The sequence below is a fragment of the Canis aureus genome, chromosome 33 (assembly GCF_053574225.1).
Source record: "Canis aureus isolate CA01 chromosome 33, VMU_Caureus_v.1.0, whole genome shotgun sequence".
Taxonomy (NCBI): domain Eukaryota; kingdom Metazoa; phylum Chordata; class Mammalia; order Carnivora; family Canidae; genus Canis; species Canis aureus.
The window spans coordinates 12,879,529-12,903,132 of record NC_135643.1 but is presented as its reverse complement, the minus strand read 5'-3'; the positions used below and the strand labels follow the sequence as shown (position 1 = coordinate 12,903,132).

Here is a 23,604-nt window from a genome sequence, read left to right as displayed (position 1 = left end):
AATCAATTAATAACCAAAGTGAAGACATACTTAGATAATAATACACTTATACTTGGTGACTTCAATCTAGCTCTTTCTACCCTCGATAGGTCTTCTAAGCACAACATCTCCAAAGAAACAAGAGCTTTAAATGATACACTGGACCAGATGGATTTCACAGATATCTACAGAACTTTACATCCAAACTCAACTGAATACACATTCTTCTCAAGTGCACATGGAACTTTCTCCAGAATAGACCACATACTGGGTCACAAATCGGGTCTGAACCGATACCAAAAGATTGGGATCGTCCCCTGCATATTCTCAGACCATAATGCCTTGAAATTAGAACTAAATCACAACAAGAAGTTTGGAAGGACCTCAAACACGTGGAGGTTAAGGACCATCCTGCTAAAAGATGAAAGGGTCAACCAGGAAATTAAGGAAGAATTAAAAAGATTCATGGAAACTAATGAGAATGAAGATACAACCGTTCAAAATCTTTGGGATGCAGCAAAAGCAGTTCTGAGGGGGAAATACATCGCAATACAAGCATCCATTCAAAAACTGGAAAGAACTCAAATACAAAAGCTAACCTTACACATAAAGAAGCTAGAGAAAAAACAGCAGATGGACCCTACGTCCAGCAGAAGAAGAGAGTTAATTAAAATTCGAGCAGAACTCAACGAAATCGAGACCAGAAGAACTGTGGAACAGATCAACAGAACCAGGAGTTGGTTCTTTGAAAGAATTAATAAGATAGATAAACCATTAGCCAACCTTATTAAAAAAGAAGAGAGAGAAGAATCAAATTAATAAAATTATGAATGAGAAAGGAGAGATCACTACCAACACCAAGGAAATACAAACGATTTTAAAAACATATTATGAGCAGCTATACGCCAATAAATTAGGCAATCTAGAAGAAATGGATGCATTCCTGGAAAGCCACAAACTACCAAAACTGAAACAGGAAGAAATAGAAAACCTGAACAGGCCAATAATCAGGGAGGGAATTGAAGCAGTCATCAAAAACCTCCCAAGACACAAAAGTCCAGGGCCAGGTGGCTTCCCAGGGGAATTCTATGAAACATTTAAAGAAGAAACCATACCTATTCTACTAAAGCTGTTTGGAAAGATAGAAAGAGATGGAGTACTTCCAAATTCGTTCTATGAGGCCAGCATCACCTTAATTCCAAAACCAGACAAAGACCCCACCAAAAAGGAGAATTACAGACCAATATCCCTGATGAACATGGATGCAAAAATTCTCAACAAGATACTGGCCAATAGGATCCAACAATACATTAAGAAAATTTTTCACCATGACCAAGTAGGATTTATCCCCAGGACATGAGGCTGGTTCAACACTCGTAAAACAATCAATGTGATCCATCATATCAGCAAGAGAAAAACCAAGAACCATATGATCCTCTCATTAGATGCAGAGAAAGCATTTGACAAAATACAGCATCCATTCCTGATCAAAACTCTTCAGAGTGTAGGGATAGAGGGAAACATTCCTCGACATGTTAAAAGCCATCTATGAAAAGCCCACAGCAAATATCATTCTCAATGGGGAAGCACTGGGAGCCTTTCCCCTAAGATCAGGAACAAGACAGGGATGTCCACTCTCACCACTGCTATTCAACATAGTACTGGAAGTCCTAGCCTCAGCAATCAGACAACAAAAAGACATTAAAGGCGTTCAAATTGGCAAAGAAGAAGTCAAACTCTCTCTCTTCGCCGATGACATGATACTCTACATAGAAAACCCAAAAGTCAAAAAAAAAAAAAAAAAGAAAAAAGAAAACCCAAAAGTCTCCACCCCAAGATTGCTAGAACTCATACAGTAATTTGGTAGCGTGGCAGGATACAAAATCAATGCCCAGAAGTCAGTGGCATTTCTATACACTAACAATGAGACTGAAGAAAGAAATTAAGGAGTCAATCCCATTTACAATTGCACCTAAAAGCATAAGATACCTAGGAATAAACCAAACCAAAGAGGTAAAGGATCTATACCCTAAAAACTATAGAACACTTCTGAAAGAAATTGAGGAAGACACAAAGAGATGGAAAAATATTCCATGCTCATGGATTGGCAGAATTAATATAGTGAAAATGTCAATGTTACCCAGGGCAATTTACACGTTTAATGCAATCCCTATCAAAATACCATGGACTTTCTTCAGAGAGTTAGAACAAATTATTTTAAGATTTGTGTGGAATCAGAAAAGACCCCAAATAGCCAGGGGAATTTTAAAAAAGAAAACCATATCTGGGGGCATCACAATGCCAGATTTCAGGTTGTACTACAAAGCTGTGGTCATCAAGACAGTGTGGTACTGGCATAAAAACAGACACATAGATCAATGGAACAGAATAGAGAACCCAGAAGTGGACCCTGAACTTTATGGTCAACTAATATTCGATAAAGGAGGAAAGACTATCCATTGGAAGAAAGACAGTCTCTTCAATAAATGGTGCTGGGAAAATTGGACATCCACATGCAGAAGAATGAAACTAGACCACTCTCTTGCACCATACACAAAGATAAACTCAAAATGGATGAAAGATCTAAATGTGAGACAAGATTCCCTCAAAATCCTAGAGCAGAACACAGGCAACACCCTTTTTGAACTCAGCCACAGTAACTTCTTGCAAGATACATCCACGAAGGCAAAAGAAACAAAAGCAAAAATGAACTATTGGGACTTCCTCAATATAAGAAGCTTCTGCACAGCAAAGGATACAGTCAACAAAACTAAAAGACAACCTACAGAATGGGAGAAGATATTTGCAAATGACGTATCAGATAAAGGGCTAGTTTCCAAGATCTATAAAGAACTTATTAAACTCAACAGCAAAGAAACAAACAATCCAATCATGAAATGGGCAAAAGACATGAACAGAAATCTCACAGAGGAAGACATAGACATGGCCAACATGCACATGAGAAAATGCTCTGCATCACTTGCCATCAGGGAAATACAAATCAAAACCACGATGAGATACCACCTCACACCAGTGAGAATGGGGCAAATTAACAAGGCAGGAAGCCACAAATGTTGGAGAGGATGCGGAGAAAAGGGAACCGTCTTACACTGTTGGTGGGAATGTGAACTGGTGCAGCCACTCTGGAAAACTGTGTGGAGGTTCCTCAAAGAGTTAAAAATAGACCTGCCCTACGACCCAGCAATTGCACTGTTGGGGATTTACCCCAAAGATACAGATGCAATGAAACACCGGGACACCTGCACCCCAATGCAGCAATGTCCACAATAGCCAAACTGTGGAAGGAGCCTCGGTGTCCATCAAAAGATGAATGGATAAAGAAGATGTGGATACATTTATGTATACAATGGAATATTACTGAGCCATTAGAAACGACAAATACCCACCATTTGTTTCAACGTGGATGGAACTGGAGGGTATTATGCTGAGTGAAGTAAGTCAATCGGAGAAGGACAAACATTATATGGTCTCATTCATTTGGGGAATATAACTAATAGTGAAAGGGACTAGAAGGGAAGGGAGAAGAAATGGGTGGGAAATATCAGAAAGGGAGACAGAACATAAAGACTCCTAACTCTGGGAAACGAACTAGGGGTGGTGGAAGGGGAGGAGGGCGGGGGGTGGGGGTGAATGGGTGACGGGCACTGAGGGGGGTACTTGATGGGATGAGCACTGGGTGTTATTCTGTATGTTGGTAAATTGAACACCAATAAAAAATAAACTTATTAAAAAAAAAACAAAAGAGAGAGAAAGAGGACTAAGATGCAAGGTAAGGGTCCATCTCCCTGATTTTCAAGAGGTATCAGTCAGTCAGCATTAAGAAGAAAGCTGGAGTTCTGAGCTGTGTGATTGATAAGAGGTCAAGGCAATCAGGAACAGTGCCACCTGGTGCACTTAGGGCTCCCCAATGAGCCAGACTCACCTGTCTTATGTTAACATCTAAGAACATTTGTTCTGGTCTCCCCAATGCACAATGCATCTCTTTTTCAGTGGGGCAATAAAGCATTTGGACAAAGAATCCAAGGAGAGGCATCTTGATGATTTCAAACTTGGATTTGTTAGAGTTGAGTAGAAACATTCAATATGCTCTACTTAAGTCCTGCCATGACCCTATATATGTCATCCCCATTTTATGCATAAATACATTGAGGCTCAGGTTGAGAGATGTGTCAGAAATAACACATCTAGTGAAGAGCAGAGGTAGAATTTAATCCAGCTTGATCTAATTTTCATGCGACAGTGTTACTAATGAGAATGTGCCTCAAATAAATGAGCTGAGTAGAAAAGTTGAAGAATTCTATAATCAATGACTTAACTGTGGCTTACCATTTAGTAGCACTTATGCAACTTTGTTTTAATATTAATAATTCCTACTTTCCATTCACTAACAATAAACCACAAGTATTTTTTTAAATTCACAATGGTTAAATACATGAAAAAAATTATGTCCAATGTTCAAAATACAACGGAATACAACGGTCAAAGGAATATATAAATAGATGTACTTTAAATTAGGTGATAGCAATGTCATCTGTAGCAAAGAATAAAATGTATACACTACTTATTTTTTTTAGGACTGTAGGAAATTTAACACTTTATTTCCCCAGTAAATAAAAACTTCATGAAGACAGAACTGAAGAAATTTCCAGATTATGCCTCTAGGTGTATCTGGATGGCTCAGCCGGTTAAGCACCTGCCTTCAGCTCAGGTCATAATCCTGGGCTCTTAGGATGGAGCCCCGTACCAGGCTCCCTGCTCAGTGGGGAATCTGCTTCTCCTCCCTCTGCCACTTCCCCAGCTTTTGCTCTCTCTGTCAAATAAGTAATTTTTTTTAAAATTATACCTCTAGGAAGTTCATATTTCAGTCTAGTTGTTCCATTTACCATTTTTTATTTTTTGAAAGATTTTATTTATTCATGAGAGACACAGAGAGAGAGGCAAAGACATAGGCAGGGGGAGAAGCAGGCTCTCTGTTGGGAGCCTGATGCAGGACTCGATCCCAGGATCCCAGAATCACAACCTGAGCCAAAGGCATATGCTCAACCACTGAGCCATCCAGGTCCCCCATTTACCATTTTTTAAACTCCTAATATACTCTGACAAACTTGCTTTTACTCAAGCTATTTCTTCTCCCTAGAAGGCCCATGGTCTACTTTTTTTTTATATCCAGGTACCAAAATCTCACCCATCCACAGAGACCATTCAAATGCAACTTCTCCCATGAACATTCCTACTAATAATAGGAATAGAAGAACATTTCCACTATTTTTTTTTTTTGCTTTCCCATAACACCTTGTATCATATTTGTCTTGACTGTTCTAATTTCAAAGGCCCTTGAGAGCAGAAGTGGTATGTTATGCATCTTTGTGTCCCATCCCTTTTGCATAAATTTTAGGCATGCTTTACCATAAAGGGAGTTCAAAGAATTCAGCAAATGAAATCATCTCATAAAAGCTTGAAACATTCTAAACTTTAGAATAGACAGCAGGATTTTTCCAGAAATACTCTCGGATTCTCATTGGAACTGGTATCATTGCTCTCCTATAGAAGTTATATAGCCTTGAGTCTTCTAAATTATCCCAAAATAAGTTTAATTTGCTCTATAATTATTTCTTAGATAAATAACTTTCAGAGCAAGGCTCATCAAGGACTCAGAGAATCTCTTTTAGGATTATAAAAAGACCTATAAAGAAATAACCAGAATACAAAAGGCATCCAGTTTCTACTGTTTGTTTTCAGAACTATTTCCCTTTCCCTGCTCTTCTTATTCCCTTTTAAAGAAAAAAACCAAAGGCAAAATAAATTGGCAGATTATTCATTAAAATCGATTATTAATTAAAATTTCATTAAAATCATTAAAAAAAAAATAATGGCCAAAGCAACAACTCCAACTTGATAAACAAAATCGCCACTGAGAATCTGACAAAATTCTTCACGTGAATTATAAATAATTAAATAACATGGGCCACATTCTGAGTGGCAAATGAGATTTAATTCAAGATTTATTCATGACAGAGGGTCATAGGTAAAGATCTTTGAAAGCCAACATCCTTGGTCAGAAAGAAACCAGGAGCAGAGTCCTGCCCCTTAGAGACTTGCGCGTCTAGTGGTAACAGCACACCCAGAATTGGTGAACACCTCGGAACTTCACGACATGGCCAGTGGAGAGGAAAACTAAATTGAGAATGGTAATGGAAAGAACTAGAAGCATTTGGGATAACAGTCACAACTAAGATGCAATGAGCACTTACTAAGTAGCAGACACTGTTTTTTGTTTTTTGTTTTTTGTTTTTCACCATTCCATTTAATTCCTACGATTTCACAGGGGAGAGCCTATTTTCATTCCTCTTCTGTAAGTAAGAGGAGTGAAGTTTGGAGAAGTTACGTATCTCTCATAAGTTCAGCATATAGCAAGTGGTGGCACCTAAACTAACCCAGAGGCAGGTCCAGGGCACAAGGAAACACAATCAAAATCAGTATGTTTAGTCAGGATCCATTATGATGGAAAAAATCCAAGTCAGTTTCTCCACAGGAGTGATCCTCACATCGCAACAGGGTGAGGATGGTATCAGGCTCTCAAACGGTCTGTCTGGCACAGAACCCTGTTTCCTGAGAATGCAAATACTCAGTGGGTTTCCAAGGAGCAAGCTATGCAGTCCAAGGTTCCTAGGCAGGTTCAACTTCTAACAAGGAACTGGAAGGTGGAGCAAAAAGTTTTTGTGCCCCATGCCTCATCCCTTTGGCCCAGCTACCATTTTAGCCATAGCTGAGATGACCAATCCTGGTGCCAGCCTCCAGCATCCCGCCTCCTGTGCTCACTACATCTTTGTCTTTCCACTTGCTGCCTTGGGGCTTTCTCTGAAGCCACAGGAGCTTACTCAGCCTTCCCAGGTTCGCTCAGAAGTACAGAGTTACTGTCTCCAGGGATAGTCCTCAGCTAGGTTGTGACAGAGGCAGCCCCAGCTTCCTATTGTAATGAGCTGCCATCCTGAAATGAATTCCTTAGGTTCTTCAGAGGCCCCAGAGAGTTTGACCCCAGCTGCTCATAGCAGTAACAAGCTCAATGGTACATCCTCTAAAGCTCGTGCTTTCTAACACAATGCTTGTCCACTTCCTTATGCCTCATTCCTGCCTCCTAGGATCACTTCTGGGCAGTAACGGCACAAAAGTGCTTAACTGGATCAGATTTGGGGGAAACCAAAACAAGACAGGGGCACCTGGGTGGCTCAGTGGTTGAGCATCTGCCTTTGGCTCAGGTCCCAGGGTCCTGGGATTGAGTCCCCCATCAGGCTCCTCGCAGGGAGCCTGCTTCTCCCTCTGCCTTTATCTCTGCCACTCTCTGTATCTCTCATGAATAAATAAATAACATCTTTTAAAAAGAAAATAACCTAAGAAGGCCAACTGGACAACCAAGAGAGAACATATGCCTTGAACTCGAGGCTAATGCAACCAGCAATGGGGAAATGGTTGAAATGTGGTAAGTGGTGCCATTTGCATTCCAAGCTACTACCACCTCTCTTGAACTCTTAACAGTTGCTGTCTAAATTATTTCTTTGTGTTTACTTTTCCCCTCCAATGATGTATTTTTCTTACAGCAGCCTGAGTGACCCTTTAAAATGTAACATGAATTGGGGATCCCTGGGTGGCTCAGCAGTTTAGCGCCTGCCTTTGGCCCAGGGTGCGATCCTGGAGCCCAGGGATCGAGTCCCACATCGGGCTCCCGGCATGGAGCTTGCCTCTCCCTCTGCCTGTGTCTCTGCCCCTCTCTCTCTCTGTCTATCATAAATAAATAAAATCTTGAAAAATAAAATAAAATGTAACGTGAATTTATCATTCCCTCCAAAGCCTTCCAATCCCATTTGGAATAAAATCCCAATCTTTATTTACCATGGCCTGCAGGCATGTATGATCTGGGTCACAGATGTTTCCAAGTTCACCTTCTGTTTTGCTCTCAAATTTTGCAAGCTTGGAGAGATTTTCCCCGTTGTCTTTTGCAAGTTAACAATTCTTCTACCCCTGTCATATTCATCCCTCTCTATCCTTCCACTCTACCTAGATTTATCACTACCTGACTTTATATTATATGCAGCTAATTCTTGCTATTTATGGCAGGTATGCCCTATAAAGTCACCATGAATGTTGAATTAGGGAATACTGAACCACTGCTCCTAAAGGAAATACAGAGTCATGTTGCTCCAAGCCTCCACCTAATCAGCATATAACCATGTTTTATGTGTGTTTCTGTTTAAAGACACCTTACTTAATATATATTGTTGGCTCATTAACATTGAACTCTCAGCCAATGGCCATATAACTCACATCTGAACAAAGCTTATTGGATACGCATGTTTTCTCTACACAATATTTCATAGCTCTCTTTAGCTTAGGAAAGCTAGACAGTACTTCAGCACTACCATTGGGGGCCATTAGAAACAACAAAATCAACCAAGACAACTCTATGCAAAAATGCAAAGAACACAGCACGAGATAGACCACAAAAAGACACTTGTTTACAGTATGAGAGGAAACCAAGAAGAGCGTGACCTTGTTTGACTTCAGCTGGGCATGTGTACATATGGTGACTCAAAATTTTGCCACTCTGCACATGTCTGTGAACAACAGCAAAGGGGCCATAAATATTGATTTGGGGAGTTACAAATATATTTTAGCAAGCGGGTAAATTCACAAATGTAGAACTTCAAATAATGAGGATGGACTGTATTTGTTCATGTCATATTATTTCATCGATCTCTTCTATTTAATATGTAAGTTCTAAAACAGAGAAGACTTTTTGGGTTTTTTTTTTTTTCTTCACTTTGTCTTCAGCATCTAAACCAGCGTTGTCCACCAGCATCTAAATGTAATGTGAGCCCAAACGTGAACTACATATGTAATTATACATTTCAGTAGCTGTATTAAAAAAAGAAACATATAGGGGTACCTGGGTCAGCTCAGTATTAAGTATCTGCCCTTGGCTCAGGTCATGATCTTGGGGTCCTAGGATTGAGCCCCCCGTTGGACTCCTGCCCAGCAGGGAGTCTGCTTCTCCCTCTCTCCCTCTCTGTCTGCCCCTTCACTCCACCTGTGCTCTGTCTCTCTCTCTCAAATAAGTAAATAAAATCTAAAAAAAAGAAACATATACAATTAATTTTATAATGTATTAATTTATTAATAATATACCTAAAATATTACTGTTAACATCTAATCAATATAAGAATATTAATGTGATGTTTCACATTATTTTGCTTATTTGTTCCCAATCTTTGGAATCCAACATATATTTAATATTATATATATTTTTATTTTATTTTATATATATTTATTTTACATTATTTTATATTCATAATATTTATATTTTAAATATTTATATTTTATATATTTTATTTATATTAATATTTTATATTATACTTAGAGCATACGTCAAGTTTAACTAGCCATATTTCAAGAGCTCGATAGCTACATGTTGCCAGTAGCTACTATATTAGACAGCTCAGGTCTAGAACAATGACTGGCACATAGTAAGTTCCCAATAAATAAGGTTGAATTAATTCATTAATTCATTGCTTTCTATATCCCAAACACTGTACCAATAAGTTTACATACTTTAATCACTTAATTCATACAACCGCCCTTTTGTTAAGATGTTTGACTATGATAGAGATCGCATGGTTCCAAAAGCATTTCAGTTTTGGCTAAATATAGCATACGTTTTACCTTTTTAAGACCCAGGTAATGTCAATTAATATAGTTATTACATGCCTGAGTGATTAAGCACATTGTTCCCCAAGAGCCTGTCTATCAGCTATCCTTATAACTTGCCAGAGACTCCCTGGGAAGGCTGATGGCACTGCCGGTGAGGCTTTGGAGCATGAAGCATCACTCATCTTGCTATTGTTACTGACAATCTGAGAAGTTTGGCACTATTACGGAGAGCAGCATCAAAAAGGCATTGTTATCCTGTGAAACCACATGGCTCCCCTCATTTTCCTATTATGTGAAAGAAATTTTGCTATTTTTTCTTATATGTGAGGCAAACATTATTGCATTTTTACACCAACTTACACTGCAAAAAATACTGCATGACATCTATTGAATAGCAATGTAATAATCCATTCATAATATTTACCTTCTTATGACCCCGTAAAGAACTTAGGGTGGCTTAATCAATTAGTAAGAACAACTCATGACTGATTCATGCAAACAATTTATTTTTTCTGCCTAAATTCTGCTCATATAAAAATCTGCAAGATTAATCAGAGGTAATTTGCTAATGAACCAAAAATGGAGACAAGAGAAGGATAATCAGTCAGAGCAGTTGTAGAATAATAAAGCTTATTTTGATTCTGTGAAAGCTGAAGAGCCCTCAGTGTCACAGTGCAAATTGCAAATTATGTTTTCGGTATTCTTAAAGCCAGACTCTGATTACAGCCAATGTCGCCTATGATATCCCCTCGGCTTGCAGTGCTTTGCCCACACACTTACAGAGAAGTAATCTGGACATGTCAACACATGATGAGGGCATCAGAAGCCAGACTTCTGCAATGCAGGCCACTATAGATCAGTAAATGTGCTCCCTACATCACATATGCCTACAGTGACAGGGCTTTTAAAGAAGAGATAATGAGCATTTTTTTTCTAATCCACCTATTGTCTCTGACCTTTTTTTATTCTTTAGACTCTGAACGTGGAATTCTCAAGAAATAAACCACACAGGTGCATCATATATCATCCCAGAGTAACTATAGCTGAACCACATATTTCATGAGGGTTTAAAATACTCTAGCATGATGAGAGAAAATGCCCCCATCTTCCCCAAAAGGGTTGTAACATTGAGGAAAATTCATAAGAAACAAATGGCTGGGGTGGCTTCTCTCTCAATGCAGATGTGAGGTGCACATTAGAAGTGGTGGTGCTGAGGAAAAGAATTTATCCAATGTCAATTGCATTTTGATTCTTTTGATTCTGAGAAGTTCTCAGTATCAAACTAAAGAATAAACCCTATGGAAGTTGTCTTAAAATTTTGGATTTGTATTGGGTAGCAAAATAGATGGTATAATATGACCTGCAGTTCAACTGACACTTTTGTCAGAAGACAGAAAGTAGAACAGAGTCCCAATAAGAGGAAGAAGTTTGTTCCTCCAAAGGTCAGATAGTGAAGATGAAAAGGAAGGAGGGACTAGCAGAGTCAAGAAGGGAAATGAAAATAAGTAGCTCTGGAGGATCAGTCTTTAAATCTGCAGCAACTTTGGCTGCAGAGTGACTAGCTATAATTGGCTATTTGACAGACTGCCCAATCTATATTCCCTAATACAAAATGATGTTGGTGATAGTCCTCACTTGGTCGTTTGTATTCTGATATTTCTCACCTCAAAAGGCCTTCTATAATATTTTTCCTTGGCTCTATCTGTCAGTTATTATGGTCACTGAGATGGTTAATTTTATGTCAACCGATTGGGCAAAGGTATGCCCAATAGCTGATAAAACGTTATTTCTGGCTGTGTCTATGAGGCTGTCATCAGAACATATCAACATTTGAATCCATACAGAGTCAAGATTGCCCTCACCAATGTCTGTGGGCAGCATTTAATCCATTGAGGTCCTAAATAGAATAAAAAGCCAGGGTATCCATCCACTTCTGCCCCTGGACTCCTGTGCTCCTGGTTCTCTTGCTTCCAGTATAAGAACAGGGCTTACTTCTATCACCAGTCCCCTTTATCCCCCATCCCCAACCCCAGTTCTCAGGCCTTTGGACTTGGACTGAATCACACCACTGGCTTTCCTACTTGTCCAGCTTGCAGACAGAAGAATATGGAAGTTGGTCTCTGTAACCACATGAGTCAATTCTTATAATAAATCTCTTATACCTATTTATCTATATATATCCTAGTGGTTCTGCTGCTCTGGAGAACTCTGACTAATACAGTCATCATGCACATAGTTAAGATTTGAGAAGTTATACTGTGAATATAAAACATAGAACCTTCACAGAAGGAATTCCATTCATTTATTCACTCACTCCTTTACTGAACACATATTTATTTAAATGCTTACTATGTGCCAGGCACTATTCTAGGGTAAGCCATACAGTAATTTATGAATCTAACAAAGCTCTTGACATCTTGGAACTGCAAGGGCAATCGGTCAAGGAGATGAGGTCAGAAGGTTGGCAGAAGCAGATCTCATAGGCTCTTGTAAAAAGTTAGAGGGTTACCTTAAATGCAGTGGAACGTCATTGGAGGGCATCAAACCACGAGTAAGCTGATATGATTCAAAATTATTAAACTTTCCAGAGGAAGACAACGCAAAAGGAAGACAAAATCAATAGTCAGCTCTGTTTCAGGTTGACCTAGGCTTTGGAAGGAGAGGAAATTAAAATGGGGAGCAGGCAGGTGCATGGAATAAGAGTAGAAAGGATTCAAGGATTATCTGAAACAGGTCAAGTGAAAGAACAGTACTAGAGAACAGACATGTGTATGCAAGAACTTGTAGCCCTCGGGAAAGATGATGGATTAGCAACACGATAGGGCCTGCTGAGCCCTGTCAAGCCTACAGACCGTTACTCTTGCTACTTTATGTGGGGAAAAATGACACCTCCAGAAGAGACTTAGAAAAATATCTTTAGTAATTATGATTGATAGCTTGGGTTCCGACTGGAATGTCTAAGTGAAAAGTATTGATTTTCTTGTTCCCCCTCTGCAGCAGTCATGGTGATGTTTTCTTGAATCTACTTTCAAGAGAGCCTGCTGCGAGTTTCTCCCCTGCTTCCATGCCTTCGGGGTCCGCTGCAGAGATCTCCTCTACCCAGGTCACTGTCAATGCCATGCACACTGAGAGCACTTGGGCTTGGAAGTTTCTACCCCGTGTGCAAGTCCTCTCACAGCAACCTCCACTGGGCTGGCAGAGACACGCTTGGACTGGCACCTGCTTCTGAACCTCTTTCTGCCCAGTCCTCTCCTGTCACAGCATTTGGACTTGTCTTGCCATCCAAAACAATCACTCCTGCCCTCTCTCCTCTTACCTCTGACAAATCTTTGTATTCCTACCTCTATCTTGGCATCTGCTTCCCAAAGGAGTTGAACTGGCACAGAAACTGATGAGGTTCTTCTAAAAGCAGGAAATAAAAAAGTGGAAAAGAAAGAAAATCATGTTTCCCTGAGCAGAAATGTGGCCTCGTGGTGAAAAGCCCACATGCCCTGTCTTCAACACCAGTATTCCATCCTCCTTGTCATAATTACACACACTAACAGGACAGAAGCACAAAACCAGAGGTACAATGACATCCAATAGCTTTTAGATAACAGAAGTTTGATGCATTTAGGGCCATGTGAGAAGGCAGGAGCTCTTATGGAAGGAAGAAGGAATCCATAGTGAGAAAACGACACAACATGAAGACAATGGTGAAAAGGAACTAAATTAAAATGAGAAACTAATTTTTTTAAATCGCCAAATACAACAGGAAATTTAAAATCTGCACCGGTGGCAATCAGAAAATAATGACACGTGTGGCTAATTGAATGAATGAGGCTAAAAACCAACTTAATAGAGAAAATAAGATGATAAGAGGGAAAACTAGAGATATGAAGAGCCAATCTACAAAGTCTGGGCGTCACTGAAGAACAAATTTGAACAAATGGAAATGTTAACAATAATAAATAGAAATTTTGCTGAATCAAACAAAATTGTGAGAAGGTACTATGAAAAGTATCACTGTAGTTCATGAAAAAGTAATTTTAAAATAGATATATTGTGGCATTTATAATTACAAGGATAAAGAAAAAAAGTTAACCATCTAACCAAGGTGGAAAAATGTGTACCTACCAAGACACAAAAATCAGGCTGACCTCAGCCTACTTATTTGAAACATTGAGTATGATGAAGAAATACTCATACTCTTTCTGTCATTCTGCATTGTCTTTCTCAGTTGCTTTCTTCTGTCTCTAGCTTGCTGGTCATATTCAAGTGAGTGTAACGCTCCAATTTCCCATTCTCAGACCACTAACCAAAACCTTTTGGAGCCCCCCTAATCTGCAGCACTCCCTGGGGTTCTTACCATAATTGCCCCACTAGGAGACCCCTCCACATCCCCAGGGCATCATATGACCTGCAGCCCCCTGAGCAGTTCTGTTTTCACCAAAGGTCACTCTCAGCCCACTACTTCTGTCACCCAAATATACCAGAAGTAAAACATCAACAGAAAAATCATCTCCCATTTCCTACACAAGAAAAATAAGAGTAATATATTTAGTAGACTCTCAAATTTAAAAGAATGACCAAAGTAGAAAATGAGGTAACTTAAAAAAAATACATGTAGTAGCTAGCCAACTGTCACATAAAATATAATTACTCTTACTAGTTATTAAATAAACAAATAAACCTATATCAAGTGGAAATCATGTTTCTTTCTGTAATTTTTAATGATGGAAAGGAATATGTTATGTATTCTCAAAACTCTTCTTGGAAATGGATTTTGCACCAAATTTTTAAAATAATTTTATTTAATTCATCAACATTTCACTTAATAATTCTACTTCTAGCAATCACATCCAATGAAATAATGTGAAATACTAGCCAATATTTAGGCATAAAGATGTTCTTATTATTTGTAATAAAAAAATTTAGCAATCTCAACGTCCAAAATAAAGAAAACTTTAAGTAAATAATCACTTATAGTTACAATGGAGTAGTGTATAGCCTTTAAAATAATATTCATGAGAAATTTATATAACAAGGAGATGCTTTAGTATATGTGCTGCCGAAGCGAGCACACAGGAGATGCTTTAATATTATAATCGGATGTTAAAAGAGACAGCAGGACATAAAGCAGGACATAAAGCTACTTAGCTACCTATCATAGGTAGGTCTGTATATGAATATATATGTGCATTTTACCAAGATCATTGGTCTTAACTATAGAAAAAATCCACCAGAATATTATCTAAGTGTAGGGATACAATAGTCTTTCTTGTTTCCGAACTTTTATGCTTTTCTGTACTTTCAAACTATTTTAAAAGAAGAATGTGCTCATTCCATAATCAAAAATCTTAAATTTCCATTGCTTTCTTTCATAAGGTTCTTACACATTTCTAAAAGGATAATACTGAGAAAGTGCTTATCAACTGGGAGTTCCCAACTGCTACCCGTGAGTTAGATTTGAACCACAGATCTGTTTTTGTTTGGTCCATTATGTATTTTTGCACATTATTTTGTTGCCAGCATTGAAATGTAGGGAAATTTTATGTAAAAATCCAGACATCTGGCCTACTAGGAAAGTCAGAATATCTCATAATTCTGAACCCGCATTCCCATAAAGCAGCAAGAGTTGGAGGTAAGCAGCAGCTGGTTTTTTTAGGTGAGGCATGAGCTTGCCTCACCCAGCCTGCTTCTCCCATTCACATCACTTGCCCTGATCCTGATAAGCATTTGCCCTTGCTCGGAGTACTTTAGAAATGTAAAACTTTATTAATACCACATTACTCTACATAGTGAATGCCACCGCCTCACCAGAGACCACTGGGCTCCGCTGTCTGGCAGCCTGGAGCGGAACACATTAGTGCCCGCAAGGGCTCTGTGGTGGAACAGGTGCGCTCTCCCCATCTCAACACCTCCAAGCTGCTCTGCCATCTGTCTCTCCTCTACTTAATCTGCGTTGGTTACACACCATCAGCAAGGCCCATTCTAATCTGTGCCTAAATCACTACCATCATGTCAGACTTCTGTCTTCTCTCTATGTTCTTCATTCTCTATTTCTTAAGCTTCTGATTTCTCCTGAAGTGGTTTTCAATTTTAACATCAACAGACTTTTATATACTTATATTTTTATATTTATATGTATTTATGTAAACAGGCTTTTCTAGACATCCCAGCCCATTAAAGTATTTTTTCTTTCATACAAGACTGTCCAATTACAGTTTATTTATTCCCTTATTCCATAAATAGTAATGTGATAGTGTTAGGAAACAGTCAGGATCAGACATATAAGCCCCACTGTCCCTACCTCTGGTGCAGTTGTATGTTAGAGAGAGAAAGGCAGATGGCTAAGAAGTGAACAAATAAGATCACTTCAGAGAGTGATACATGCTATAAAAACAAAATAAATTGTGATATGCTAACAACTAACGGGCTATTTTATATTGACTAGATAAGGAAGGTCTCTGAGATAGTTACTTTTGAACTGAAGACAAGAGTAAGTCAGAGGTATCTGGGTGGTGCAGTTGGATAAGTGACCGACTCTTGGTTTCTGCTCAGGTTGAGATCTCATGGTTGTGGGACTGAGCCCCACATCAGACAGCATGAGCAATGAGGAGTCTGCTTGAGATTCTCTCTCCCTCTCCCTCTCCCCCTCTAGCTTGTGTGCATGTTCTTGTACACTCTCTCTGAAATAAATAAATCTTTAAAAAAAAAAAAGGAAGAAGAAGAAGCAGTAAGTCAGAAGAACTGGGAGGAGGGTATTGCAGGATATGAGAAGATCCATTCTGCCAGCAATAAATTGGGAAGACACCTGGCAAGGCAGAGTAACACAAAGGCAAGTTGGCAAGGCCAGTACAGTTGAAGAAGGTGGAGCCTTGCAGGCACTGCTAGAGAATCTAGATTTTCTTCTAAACATAATGGTAAGCTGCTGGAGGGTTTGCAGGGAGGCCACTGAGGAAGGATGCTATGGCAATGGTTCCAGTGGGAGACAATGGTGGCTTGGACCAAAGTACTAGTAATGGGATTCATAAAGATTTTCTCAAATAGTGTCACTTTCCTGGGTCCTCTGTTGCTGTTTAGTAACTACAGAAGAGATTTATTTCCTAGTTACAGAAAGTACAGAATTAGTCTGGAAGTCAAGAAGTTATAGAAGACTGGATTTTGAATAGCTCATGTTTCACTCTACTTGAGGGAATAAATTACTGCATTTCTTTGACTCGAATATGTCATTTATTGAAGATGCACCATTATGTTGTGTACCACTAACAAAAAATGTTCCCAAGTAAACTAGGTTTCTTACCATATAGAAATTTTGTTTTGCAGCTTTTGAAAGGGTCCTTTCAGCAATATTTAGACATAAATGTTTTCAAGGTGTTTTTACTTTTCTGTATATGCAATAAATTTTCATTGAAATACTAAAGCGTATTGTATTATTTTTGAAAAGATGTTAAACAGCAATTAAAAGCATTATGTGTGATCCCAATAATGTATATAACTCAAATGAAGTGGCCATGAGAATATATAAAGCTATTTCCAGATTCTTGTATGTAAGGTAATGACAATGTTGTCCTAACTGCTCCCAGGCTAACAATCAACCATAATTGGAAGACGCCATCACATTAAGACACACCCTGATTTTAGAGACACTAAAATGTGCATCTTATAGCTAATGATGTAAAACAGAATAGGAAATTTGCTTAGTAAGCAAAAGTATAAATAGGGCTAGAGTTGAACCTCTTGATTTATTGCTGGTCAACTCTGTAATTTATCTTTCCATTAATCAAAAAACTTGCCTCTACCACAAATTTCACATATGCACACACACACACAGAAACGTATATGTATGCCCATAAACACATAAATTCGTATCATAACTTAAAGGGTTCTAAAAATGTGGTTTTGATTAAGAAATCAGTTTTCCTTCTACTTCACTTAATTCGATATCTAGTTGAGCCCCTAACTCAATATTTCACTCTGCCATTTCTCTTTGTATATGTCCTTCTGAAAGTTGTGCAGCCTTACCAGCTAAGTTCTCCAGTCTGTTACCAAATTCAGCAGAGAGGACAGATGGCTCCAGTGCAGAATCTTGATGTGTCCCATCTTTTGGATCACTCTCAAGTCTTCATCCTTGTGGGGAGAGGAGAAATTCTTGGTGTTATTGGTATAACAAAGTATCTTTACTGGGCCAGAACTGACACCACTTTGCTCAGATCTCCACTAACTTCTCTTGGAAAACAAACCTCCTTAATTTATTTTTTATTTATGTATTTGTTTGTTTTTGATGGGGGAGATAGAGAAAGAGAGAGAATCCCAAGCAGGCCTAGCATGGAGCCCAACATGGGACTCCGTCTCACAACCCTGAGATCATGACCTGAGCTGAAACCAAGAGTCAGACATTTAACCAATTCAGCCACTCAGACTCCCCAACTTCTTTAATTTCTAAAGAATTCAAAATTTGTGTGGGATTCAGGAGGCCTATGCAATAAAAATTCAACCCCCTCCACTACTAAAGAATAGATATAGAACAGTATGCTTGGTCTATGAACTCAGGGTGAAAGAGACCAGTGCAAGAGAAATGCAGGAATTACTAAAAAAGAAATCACTGGAAGTACAATGAAAGCTTAATTTATATTCCTTCCTTTAGCCCCAAACTTTTTACTTAGCATGTCTCAAACTATAACATTTTTCTCTCTCTCTCTTCTTCTAAACTATAGATTCCATAAAGCAAATGTCACTTCCATCTTATCCATTATTGATCTCCAACACACAGGAAAATGTTTAAAAATTAGTATGTGCTCAAAAGGTATTTCTTGAGTAAATGAATAAATGAATGAAGACATTATCCTTTTGGGGGATCTGAGAGACACAAAAGAGAGAATAGCACCTTTGTCTTATATCTTGGCAGGTGGAGTCCTATTAGTTCACAATATAGTAGAAGCTGGAAGATATTAGCTAATTCTGTTCAAATCCAGACTGCTCTGGTCATTCCTGGAATCTCAGTTAATCTGACACCAGACTTCCAGAAGGACATGTACAAATAGACAATAGTTAGCAGTTAATGCTAAGACATTGGAAGAATTCTCAAGCAGCTAAATGTAGTTAGTGAAATGTGTGTATCATTAGAGGTATTTCAGTTGAAGCTAATTAATCTCTTGTTAATGGTAACAGGGAAAGCATTCAAGTATCCAATGAGAGTGAGATGGAAATTGGATTAAATAATTTCAGATTTCCCTTCCAATCTTATGAATTTATGCTTCTGTAAAACTAGATATACAGATAACATCTCTGAGTATACCTGGGCTATGTTATTAAAAAGTACAAATGGAACCCTGGTGCTTTTTTGTTTTGATGTTCATCACATTTGTTTTTAAACCATTAGCATTTAGTATAAATAATACCATTTTTTTTAGTACTTTTCTACTCCTACAGTTATAAAAGTTTGATTATTAGCCTCTAGTAATACAATTTTAATGGAGTTCTCTTGCACTGTGCTGTTTTATTGCTAAACATGTTATGAGGTACTTAACAAAGCACAAAGTACTCCAGGTTTATTTTAGAGAGGACACACTGAGGTCAGGAAGTAATCCATTTAATAAATGAAGCTACCCTGTAGTTTAATGACTTACAAGCACGGCTTCGCAAGTACTAAGTGGGGCTGGAATTAGAATCTGTGTCTGCAGATCTACTATACATCATAAGAATTATTTGCCTGGAAAACAATAGAGCTTGGTTACTGACTTCCTAATTTCAAGGGCTCACCAAAAGATAAAGTCTCAGGAAAGAATGATAAGAAATTTTAATTTACCAATTTTAAGAGGGCATATTTGGAGGATCTTGAAAGTAAACCTGTCACTTGGCAAAAAAATAAAATCAAGATGTTCTGAGAAATGATGAGATTTCCTCTAACACAAACCAGAATAACAGAATAAAAATTATGAATGTCCTAATTATCTTGAAATGGAGTAAATTGTGCATTGTAGGAATATAATGAATCTAGGATACATTCTTAGTCTACATTCACATTTTAACTCATGGATGAAGTACAGCTTACGTAACCATGTGGTGCTTGCTGGAAGGTAAACTATAGAAATAAGTATTATGTTACTAGGAAGTTTTAACATGTAAGACTAGCTATGTTGGGAGAAAATTGTGTCCTCTATGCTTCATGATTCTTCTGACTGATCTAAGAATTAAATTGGCATGAGACAAATTAACAAGAGAAAACCGAATTTAATTATGGACATGTGAAGAATCCACATAATCAGAAGAGATTCCAAAGACAGGTATCTATGCTTTCCTAAACCAAGAAGAAGAGGGTTGAGGCTTAGGACTTCAAAAGCAACTCACAGGAAGATGAAAAAGAGTAAATGTTTGGTAAACAAATGTTTACTAGACCATTCAGAAACAATAGGACATAGAGGACTTTGATCGAACAGGCCTTGTAGATTCCTCCTTGTCTACCATACCTAGTTCATATTATACAATAATTATCTATGGTGATAGCTCCCTTCCTGAAGCAAGTTCTCTATCTAAATTCTTTTAGTCAGTCAGTAAGAAGACAAAAAGGAAAACCTCCTGAACCTTCTGTTTCTTAAAAATAATCCACCTAAAATAATTCATATGCCAAAGAGACACATTTTGGGGTAGCACATTTTGCTCCATTACATTATAAATACAAATCAGGTGCCTAGGTGGCTCACTTAGTTAAGCGTCTGCCTTTGGCTCAACTCATGATCCCAGGGTTCTGGGATGGAGCCCCAAGTCTGGCTCCCTGCTTGGTGGGAAGCCTGCTTCTCCCTCTGCCTCCTCCTGCTTGTGCTCTTGCTCTCTCTCTTTCAAATAAATAAATAAAATCTTTTTTAAAAAAAGAAAACGCAAATCATCAGTGAGTTTTCTCTACATGTTTCAGTACAGGGACTCAAATCTGCTTCACTACAATGCACTTGCAATTGAACATATAAACAATCGTGTGGTGCAAAAAGTGCACAGTGCCTTATGGATGGGGGATAGAAATAAAACATGTAAAAAGCCATCCACAAAGTTTACACTTACAACAACGTTGATTCATGAATCATATCCTAGGGATCTTTTCGTTTCAAACAAAAGTACCACTGGTTATTTACTGATTCTGATATTTTTAAGTGCTTTCAGGAGAGAATCATTTCCCTACTAGAGACACCCCTCTCAATACTGCTTTTAATAGCCACCATGAAATAATTGTGATGTCACTCCTACCCAAATCAGCTAAGCCACTGTAATCAATTATTTGATTAGTACATTTGAAACAAAATTAAATCTTAGTAATTCAAGGTGATTTATCCCACAGAAACCATGCTGAACATAAGTGAAGCACCCTTATTATCCAACAGCAGTGCAGGCTGCAGTAGTCATCACAGCTTTCTAGTAATAAATACATAGCCAGGCCCAGGTGACTGGGACACAAAAGGTTATTTTGTTGTCGTCATTTCCTAAGTGAGTTCCTTAGCTACTTGTGATTCTCATAGGGCCACACAGTAAATCTGGAACGATAACTGATAAGACTGCTGAGTCATATTTGTGTTTATTTCAAAAGCAATTATAGTGATTTATAATTAGGAAGAAAATATGTAATAAAGAGACTCAGTGCTCTATCCCCCACAACCATAAATTTTAATTGCTTTTTATTATTTTGATTCAAAATGCAATGAAAGAATCTATGTATTTTCTCAAAGTTCAGTACACACATCAAACTCTAAAGTAACATGTTAAAATAGTCTCTGAGGCAGATCTCTGTTCTGAAAACACAATTCAATAATGTGATTAGGTCAAGTTAATTAGCTAACCACAAGCTTAGAGGCAAGACCTTTAATTTTCAATAATAGACATTCTTTTTGTGTGAATACTAAGCTACTAGATCTGTTTACATTTTTGTTTGGAATAAAAATGATTTTTTTAAATCAAAATTTATTTTTGTGTGAGCCATTTATACTTGATGCAGCAGAGAAATATGTTTCGTTTGTTTAGAGAACATTATTGAATGATGGCTATTTCTCAGAAATTGTTCTACTTAACAGTTTTAAGGATAAAAATATAAGCATCCTTAAGGTACTCAAAAGTCTAAATTTAAGAGAAATGAGAAATTCTAGAATCAAGACATCTATGTTGTCCTATAGGAGCACAAAACTATAAATGAAACAGAAGAGAATGTGTTGAAGATAGGCTGAAAATGGAATTAATCACACTCAAGTCTCCATTCGAAGCCCTCTACTTGAGGTGCTTCTCTGTGTATCCTATTCCAGAGATTCTCAGTGTTATCGGTGTCATAGTCAACTCAGGTTGCCATAACAAAATACCATAAACTGTGTGGTTTAAACAACAGAAATATATTTCTCACAGTTCCCAAGGCTGGTGAAGTCCAAGGGCAAGGTGCTAGCAATGTTGGTTTCATTCTGAGGGTTCTTTTCTTGGCTTATAGGCAGCTGCCTTCTTGCTGTGTGCTCAAGTGGAAAGAGGAAGTTCTGTTATCTTTTCCTCCTCTTATAAAGACACTAATCCCATTATGGGGCCTCTAGGCTCATGACCTTATCTAAACTAATTACTTCCCCAAGATTCTACCTCCTCATACTATCATATTGGGGATTAGGGTTTCATCATATGAATTTGGTTGAGATACATTCAGTCCAAAATATTTGGTCTAACATATGGACATTAGAAGTTAGAAAGAGGGTAGCAAAAATACTTCCTTAAAATTAAAAGCTGAAAATATTTTCTGTTTAGTCTGGGAAATAAAGAGGATATCTGGAAGGTGAAGCAAAAAAAAAAAAATTGCACTATCAGTAAACTTACAACAGTATGTGGACATTTTTGGAACATTTACCTACATACTTCAGAGGAATAAACCTGATTTTGAGAAAAGGTGTTTTTAGTCATTCAATTGTAAAAATACTTACTGTTCTGAGTCCTATGGAAAATATAGTCAAGTACATAACATGGTTTTTCAGTGCAGAGACCTTATTATCTCCTTTGCTTCTAATCATAGCACATAACACAATGTAAAATATGTATTGCTCCATTCCAAATTCTTGACTCAACACTTCTGGTTCAAGATGCCTGGCTTTATCTTTCTTACTTCAAAAAATCCCATTGAAATAACATAAAAACAAATCCTCAGCAATCCTGTCAAGCCAGGAAATGTCATCAGCACACCAAAACAGAAAAGTGTTTCGGATGAGAGTAAACTGATGGAAAAGTGCAACAGAGCTGAATCATGGAGTAATACTAAGTTCAGAGGGAATGGGGCCTAGAAAAAGTGAGCTATGCCTTGTTGGCTATACCAGTCTCCTGTGTAAGAAACTAACTCTGAGCATCCGCCTTCCACGGATGAAGCCCTTCAAAAACGGGATCCAGAGCATACAGAAGCAGGACAGAGCTCTAGGTGACCTATTACAGCCATAAAGGACACAAAACTCTGCGTACAGAAGATACAGAAGTGGAGGCCCTGAGTGGCTCAGTCAGTTAAGCATCTGATTCTTGGTTTCTGCTCAAATCTTTATCTGAGTGTGGTGAGATTGGAGCCCTGCATTGGGCTCTGCACTGAGCTTGAGATTCTCTCTCTCCCTCTCTCTCTGCCCCTCCCCCAGCTCACTTATATACTCACACTTTCTCTCTCTCTCTCTCAAATAAATAAATAACATTTTTTAAAAAAGATATACAATAAACATTCCCTAAAAGAATCCCAACCTAGCCACATTTTTGCTACTTGCACACGCATATACACAGGAGTGAGTTTGCATCATCTGAATCTATATTCACTGCCAAGACAACATAAACTTTCATTTGAACGCTGAAATATTCTCCTGCTGTCAACAGCAATCTAAAATAACAACTATAGATACAATAGACAATGAATTTTAAGCAACCATTTGAGGAAAATCAACA

At 38.1% G+C, this 23,604-nt stretch overlaps 1 long non-coding RNA gene across 2 annotated transcripts in view; it reads right to left on the bottom strand.

Moving 5' to 3' along the window:
* The window catches only part of LOC144304342 (uncharacterized), a 110,127-nt gene that overhangs the window by 37,456 nt on the left and 49,067 nt on the right, over positions 1 to 23,604 (bottom strand). For both annotated transcript variants that reach the window (XR_013371242.1, XR_013371241.1), the window contains one exon: positions 17,710 to 17,814. This is a non-coding gene — a long non-coding RNA (uncharacterized LOC144304342). The remainder of the gene's footprint in view (positions 1 to 17,709; positions 17,815 to 23,604) is intronic.